This window comes from Lipotes vexillifer, unplaced genomic scaffold, assembly GCF_000442215.2.
Source record: "Lipotes vexillifer unplaced genomic scaffold, Lipotes_vexillifer_v1.1 scaffold250, whole genome shotgun sequence".
NCBI lineage: Eukaryota > Metazoa > Chordata > Mammalia > Artiodactyla > Lipotidae > Lipotes > Lipotes vexillifer.
Window position 1 is genome coordinate 301526 of NW_006785198.1, and position 8018 is coordinate 309543.

The 8018-nt window shown below is 36.7% G+C and overlaps 1 protein-coding gene across 2 annotated transcripts in view; it reads left to right on the forward strand.

The window, feature by feature from the left end:
• RPF1 (ribosome production factor 1 homolog) overlaps positions 1-8018 on the forward strand; it is a 19681-nt gene that overhangs the window by 3887 nt on the left and 7776 nt on the right. The gene's annotated exons all lie outside the window — the stretch shown is intronic.

An 8018-nucleotide genomic window follows, 5' to 3' on the forward strand; every position in this document is an offset into this window, starting at 1 on the left:
AATTATTTATTTCTAGAAAGGTATTTTATGCCTAGGTAAACTTATTTGTCATTTAATCTCTATAATAGTTCCAGTGTTTTTTAATGTCATTTGAAAAGCATTCCTCATACTATAGATTTTTGTAGTATTTGTTATACATTTTGACACCTAAGGATAACATTTGATGGTATTTTTTTAATATATTTTTATTTATTTATGTATTTATTTTTGGCTGCGTTGGGTGTTCGTTTCTGTGCTAGGGCTTTCTCCAGTTGCGGCAAGTGGGAGCCACTCTTCATCGCGGTGCGCGGGCCTCTCACTATCGCGGCCTCTCTTGTTGCGGAGCACAGGCTCCAGACGCACAGGCTCAGCAGTTGTGGCTCACGGGCCCAGCCGCTCCACAGCATGTGGGATCCTCCCAGACCAGGGCTGGAACCCGTGTCCCCTGCATTGGCAGGCAGACTCCCAACCACTGCACCACCAGGGAAGCCCGTGATGGTATTTTTGTGTCCTCATAAAACTCTTGGTTTCAAGATAATCTTCCACTTTTCACATTTTCCCTTTAAATAGTTTGCAACAGTACAGTGAGAGAATCAAGGTTTTAAAACTTTGTATATATATGTATTCTTTGATTTGTGTACGGGAAACTTGGTTTTGTTATATTTATTTGCTTTCAAACAATGCTGTTACCAACATTCTTTCACATATTTCCTGGTATAGCCATTCATTCATTCAGTTTGTCAGTCAGTTTTCCAGCAAATGCTTCTTGATTGCCTGCTATGTATGGAGATCTGTTTTAGGGACATGGGATTCATCAGTGCACAAAATACACATATACACACAAAATTTCTGCCCACCCAGAGCTTACTTTCTAGGAAGAGAGACAAACAATGAACATAATAAAATAAATTATCATAGGTTAGCAGATGGTAGGTTACTAAAATTAAATAGGGTAAAGGAGATTCAGGACAACTTGGTGTAGAGCAAGTTTGCAATTTTACAAAAAGGGGGGGGTGCATGAGAGAGTGTGTGTGTGTGTGTGTGTGTGTGTGCCTGCATTTTATTTATTGCGACATAATTTCAGACAATAGAAAAGTAAGAATTCATGTATACACTTGACCTGGATTTCCTAAATGTTAAATTGTATCACACTTCATTTTCATTTATGTTCTCTCTGAAATGCTTGAGAGTAAGTGGCAGATATAAGCCCCTTTACTCGTACATGCTTAGTGTGTTTTACCTATAAACTTTTTTTTAATAAGCACAGTGTACAGTTTCCAAAATTAGACAATTAACATTGATATACATTATTATCTGATCTGTACAGCTTACTCAGATGTCACAATGATGTCATTTTTCATAAAAGAAAAATCCCAGTTCTTGCATTTCATCCCATTACAATGACTCTAACCTCCTTTAGTTTGGAACAGTTCCGCAGAATTTGCTTTTAATGACATTGACATTTTTGAAGAGTACAGACCAGGTATACTTGTAGAGTGTCACTTAATATGAGTTTGACGTTTGCTCATGATTATATTCAGCTTATGTACTTTTGACAGGAGTACCACAGTTGTGACATTATGTTCTTTTCAGTGCTCTTAGCAGGAGTCACATATTGTTGATTTCCCCATTACTGGTTATATTAACTTTCATCACATGATTAAAGTGGTGTCTGTCAGGTTTCTCCACTGTAACTACTATTTTCCCCTTTGAATTTAATAAATATTTTGGGAGGGAGATATTTTGAGATTATATAAATAAATATATGTTACTCTTTAAACTCTCACTCAAGATTTTGCAATTACAAATAATTTTTTCCAGTCTGATAGGTGAGAAATTGTATTTCCATGTAGTTTTAATTTGCTGTTCTTTTGTTATGAATGAGGCTGGACATCTTTTCATGTTTTCTTCCTTTCTTTCTAATCAGTTGTTTGTTCATGTCTCTTGCCCATTTTTCTGTTGGTTAGGGTTGCAATTTTTATACAATGGTTAGGGTAGGCTTCATTGAGGAGATGACCTTTTAGCAAAGACTTGAAGGATGTGAAGAAATCAGCCATCTTTGGGCAGAAAGTAATCCAGGATAAGGGGACATGGCCAGTGCAAAAGCTCTAAGGCAGGAACATGCTTAGTTTATTTTTGAGAATCAATAAGGAAGCCAGTATGCTGAAATTAAGTGAGCAAGAGGGATGGTGGTAGAAGAGGTGCCAGGAAAATACAGGGAAGGGAAGAGGCCAGATCAGTGACTTTGCCGGCCATTGTGAGGACTTTGGCTTTTATACTTAGTGAAATGAGGAGTCATTGTATGGTTTTGAACAGGGGAATGATGTGATTGTATTTAATTTTTTTAAGTAATTGGTTGCTTTACTGAGATAGCAGTCAGAGAGGTAAACAGACTAGTTAGGAAGCTAATCCAGAAAAGAGATGATGATAATGATGGTGGTGGTGGTGATGATGATGATGATTGGGACCACAGTGGTTACAGTGAATGTTGAGAATCAGTCTGATTCTGAGGTTTGAGTTTTTGGCCTTGGTGTATTTTGATATTAGAGCCACTAAGAATTTCTTGATATGAGGTGTTAGAGAAAGAGGATTCAAAGATGGCATTGAGGTTTTTAGCCTGAGCAATTAGAAGGGTAGAATGATGGAATTATCATTGACAAGGTATGGAACAGGCCTTGGCTGGAGATAAATTGGGGATCAAAAACATGTAATGTAAAAGTTTCCCTAAATATTTACATAGGGGAGAATTTGTTAGGTCATGGGGTGTATAAATGTTCAACTTTACATGAAAGTGCCAAAATGTTTTCCAAAGTAGTGGTTGTATCATTTTGCACTCCCATGGTGTAAGAGCAATATTCCTGGTCATCCACATTCTGACCATTGCTTGGTATATTCAGGTTAGTGATAAAGGGCTATCTCATTGTGGCTTGAGTTTGCACTTCCCTGATTCCTAAAGTGGTTGAGCATCTTTTTGTGCATGTACTGTGGTTTTGGTAGAGATATGCCAGCTCATGTCTTTTGCCCTATTTTCTATCCTGTAGTGTATTTTACTGATTTGTAGAATTTCTCTAATTTCTACTAATCCTTTATATGTATTACAAGTATCTTCCAATTTGCGGATTCTCTTTTTACTTTCTTCTTTGGTGTCTTCTGATGAACAAAAGTCCTTAATATAGTTAGATTTAATTTTTTTGTTTTTGTAGTGAATGCTGTTTTGTCATGTTTAAGAAATCTGTCTCTATCCTGTAATCATATGATATCATATTTTTTTTCCTAAAAGAACTGGAGAGCTACTTTTCACATTTTTGTACTTAATTATCAGAAATGGATTTCTCTGTTTGGTGTGAGAAAGGAAACCAGTTTCTCTCTTCCACTGCTCCCTCCTTCCCCCTCATACGTAACCAGTTTTCCCAGCACCATTTTTGGAGCAGTACAACCTTTTCCCATAGTAAATTGTAATGCTGTGTCATATATTAGGTATCCGTATATGCTTAGTCTTTTTCTGGGCTATTTTTTTTGTAGTTTGTTGCTGGATCAGTTCTTTACTTTCTTAATTATTTAGCTTCATGATAAGTTTTGATACCGGTTAGGGCAAGATGCCCCTCCCCATTACCATCCTCAAATCCCTCTGTTCAGAAGTGTTCTCTTCCTGGACCTTTGGTCTTCCATATAAAATTATAACTGGTACTAAATCAGATCAGTTTGAGGATATATATATATTGCTTAATTAGGTCTTATTTAAATACTGAAAATGTATTTCAGTGAATTTCATTGTTTTCTTAATACAAGTTGTACACATGAATCTTGTTAGAGCTATTCCTGGGTATCTTACATTTTATCTTATTAGTGTAAAGCACATCTCTTTGAAAACTGTTTAAATTGCTGATTTACAAAACTGCAGTTGATTTTTTTAATACATTTTTAAAAATAGCTATCTATGTTTGGCTCCATTGGGTTTTCATTGCTGTGTGTGGGTTTTCTCTAGTTGCTGCGCGTGGGCTTTCTCTAGTTGCTGCAAGCGGCCGCTACTCTTCGTTGTGGTGCACAGGCTTCTCATCGCGGTGGCTTCTCTTTCTGCGGAGCACAGGTTCTAGGCCTGCAGGCTTCAGTAGTTGTGGCATGCAGGCTCAGTAGTTGTGGCTTGCAGGCTCCAGAGTGCAGGCTCAGTAGTTGTGGCGCACGAGTTTAGTTGCTCCACGGCATGCGGGATCTTCTTGGACCAGGGATCGAACCTATGTCCCCTGCATTGCCAGGCGGATTCTTAACCACTGCGCCCAGGGAAGTCCCTGCAATTAATTTTTGGATTGTGATCTTCTAACCAGTAGTTTACCTAAATTCATTTCTAATAATTTGTCTGAATGTTGTTTTCATTTCATGTTTAATCATTTCTGCAAATAAGTTTTTGTTAATTACTTTCAATCCATTAACAGTTTCTTTCATTCTTACTTAGAACCTCCAGCATGTCAAATAAATAGAAAAAGCAATATTAGCATCTGTGCCATGTTACTGATTTTAAAGAGAATACTTCGTGTATCATTATTAATGTTTGTGTCATTAATGGTAGATTCTCCTTATGAGTTATGGAAATTCCATTCTTTTTTTGCTGGATTTTTTGTTTAATGAATGAATGTAGAAAGTTAGATGCTTTTCCTGCAAATATTAAGATAATTTATGCACTTTTTCTGCAGATATTGAGATGAATGTGCAGTTTTCTCCTTTATTGCACTAATGTAGTAAATGAAATAGATTTTCTAATCTTAAACCTCTTGTATTCATGGGATAAATCCAATTTAGTTAAGATGACACAGGCCTACTAGAGAATGGACTTGAGGATACGGGGAGGGAGAAGGGTAAGCTGGGACAAAGTGAGAGAGTGGCATGGACATATATACACAACCAAACATAAAATAGATAGCTAGTGGGAAGCAGCCGCATAGCACAGGGAGGTCAGCTCAGTGCTTTGTGACCACCTAGAGGGGTGGGAGGGAGGGAGACGCAAGAGGGAAGAGATATGGGGACATATGTGTATGTATAACTGATTCACTTTGTTATAATGCAGAAACTAACATACCATTGTGAAGCAATTATACTCCAATAAAGATGTTTAAAAAAAAAAAGATGTTTTATTTTCTTAACATATTGTTTTGGTTTGTTAATACTTTGTTTAGAACATGTACATGTGTGTTCGTGAGTGAGACTACAGTAATGTCCTATTTTCATTCCTAATTTTATTTATTTGCGCTTTTCACCAGAGGTGTATCTGTTTTGTTTTTCTTTTCAAACTACTGTTTTCTTTAATCTTCTCTATTGAATCTTTGTTTTCTAATTCATTTATATCTCCTCTTACCTTTATTTCTTTTACACTCTGGGTTTATTTTTTTGATTAGCTTATTTTCATCTTTTTTATTATGAGCAACTAAGGTCATAAAATTCACTTTTGCTATAGTCCCCAAGTTTTCAGATGCATTTCTTTCATTATTGTTTAAATCTGAGTACCTCTTTTAATGAAAGATGATTTCTTCTTGTTTGCTATATTTTTTTATTTCATTAGTTTTCCCCTGATCCTTGTTATTTCTTTCCTTCTGCTTACCTGGAAGAGCAAATGAAAGCTCTTCCATTTGCTCTTCTTTTTCTAGCTTCCTAAGATGGAAGCTTAGATTATTGATTTTATACTTTTTTCCTAGTATAAGCATATAAAGCTCTGGTTTTCCCCTAAGCACTGCTTTAGCCACATCCCATACATTTTGGTATGCTTGTTGTGTTTTCATTTTCATTCTGTTCAAGATATTTTCTAATTTCTCTTGTGATTTCTTCTTTGGCTTATGATTTTCAAGAAGTGTCCTGTTTAATTTCCAAATATTTGAGGATTTCCCAGATTCCTTTCTGCTGTTGCTTTCTAATTCAACTTTATTGTGGTTTGGGACATATTTTATTTGATTTCAGTCCTTTTCAATTAAAGAAATGTCATAGCATTTATGTCCTAGCATAAATAAGATCTATTCTGAAGAATGATTTATCACAATCTACTTCAAATAAATACTGAAACGATTCTGGTAAAATACAGCAAGTTTGCACCAGTATAGTTTCATGACCCTCCACTCTTACTCATGCTATTATTGTCAGCACACGTTGTTATATATTACATCTGTCTATGTTATAAACCCAGTGTTGTAATTACTGCTTTAAACATCCTGGTTTTTTTAAAGAAATTAAGAGCATACACATACAACACACCCACAAAGTCTTTTATGTTTACCTTCATCGTTACCTATTTACAGTGCTCTTCTTTCCTGTTTCTGGATCAGAGTTACCATCTGGTATCATTGTCTTTCAGCTTCTAGGACTTTCTTAAGCCTTTGTTTTTATAGCAGGTCTGATAGCTAATTATCTCAGATTTTGTTTATCTGAAAGTGTGCTTATTTTGCCTTCATTTTTGAAAGAATTTTGTGGGATATAGAATCCTTGGTTGACTTTTTTTTTCTTCTGGTACTTTGAACTTATTCCATTGCATTTTGACCTTCATTATTTCTCTTGAGAAAGCAGCCATTAATAATCACTGTTCCCATGTATGTGATTTATTTTTTTCTTCTTTCAAAATTTTCTGTTTTTTGGCTTTTACCAGTTTGACACTGATGTGTTTAGGTGTTGTTCTTTCTTTTTATTCTACTTAAGGTTTTCTGAGTGTGGACCTTAAGTTAAGAGTTTTTCATCCTTTATTTCTTTGAATATTTTTTTCTGCCCTCTTCTCTCCTTCAGGGACTTCCTTTCCACACACACTGTTGAAATGGTTAAGAGTGTTCTAAAAGTTTCTGCAGCTTTGCTCCTTTTGCTATGATTGTGTTCTCCATTCTTCGGATTGGATGCTTATTAATCTATTTTCAAGTTTATTGATTATTCTGTATCTTAGATCTGCTGTTAAGCCTGTATTTTTCCTTAATTCCTTGAATATATCTGTTATAGCTACTTTGAAATTTTCACTAAATTCATCACCTGGGCCCACTCAGTCAGTTTTTTTGACTTCTCTTTTCCTGATTATAAGTCATACTTTTCTGTTTCTTTGTATATCTGATATTTTGGTTGAAAATTGGACATTTTAGAAAACATTGCAATAACTCTGGATTGTTTTATTTTTTTAAGGGTTATTGATTCTTTTTGTTTTAGTAACTTGTCTGGACTTAAACTGGAATCTGACAGTAGCATTATGTTACTACTCAGTTTGTTATTTTTAACATGCCTCCCTAGGAACTGTCCCAGTGTTTGTGTGGCTTAATGGTCAGCCAGTGATTTGGGTAGAGGTTGTGGTGCGACACCATGAACCCCTAAGACATACATACCCTCTGCCAGCTGAGCTGTGTGTGGATTGAGGAATGCATTCAGAGTTGCAGACATTTCTCAAGTCTCCCTTGCCTTTCAGGTGCACTGGATTCTCAGGTCTCTCTCATGTGTAGTTTAGCTGTCAGTCAGGGATTTTGGGAGGGATTATGTCAGTCCCTCTATGATTTTTACTTCCAGAGCTCTCATTAAATTTTTGGCTGGTGCACATCTACCCTGAACTGGGCCTGTAACCTTGGATTGGCAAAGCTAGCGTCTTCACACCTGCCCCTCCTTGAATCTGGTCCACCACCTCTGGATTCAGGATTGCTGGTTCTTGCCTACTGTCAGTCCTGAAGTTGGTAAAGTTACTGTTTTCACCAGCCAGGTTGATCTAGGCAAGATTCTTGATGTTCTTGCCCACAGGTGTATCCATTTTTCAAGAATAAACGCATCTCAGTGTGTGTCTTGAAATTGTTTTTTCCAGTTTTATATTAGTATCCTTCAGAGAGAAAATTACCCAACCTCTTCATGTTGCCATTAACCTAAGTCCCTCCTGGGCCCTCTTTAAATCACCAGTCAGCTAGGTAGTCTGTGTTATAGAATCCCTACTATAACTACTCTTAAAATGATGGCCCAGGGCCTCCCTGGTGGCGCAGTGGTTGAGAGTCCGCCTGCCGATGCAGGGGATACGGGTTCGTGCCCCGGTCCGGGAGGATCCCACGGGC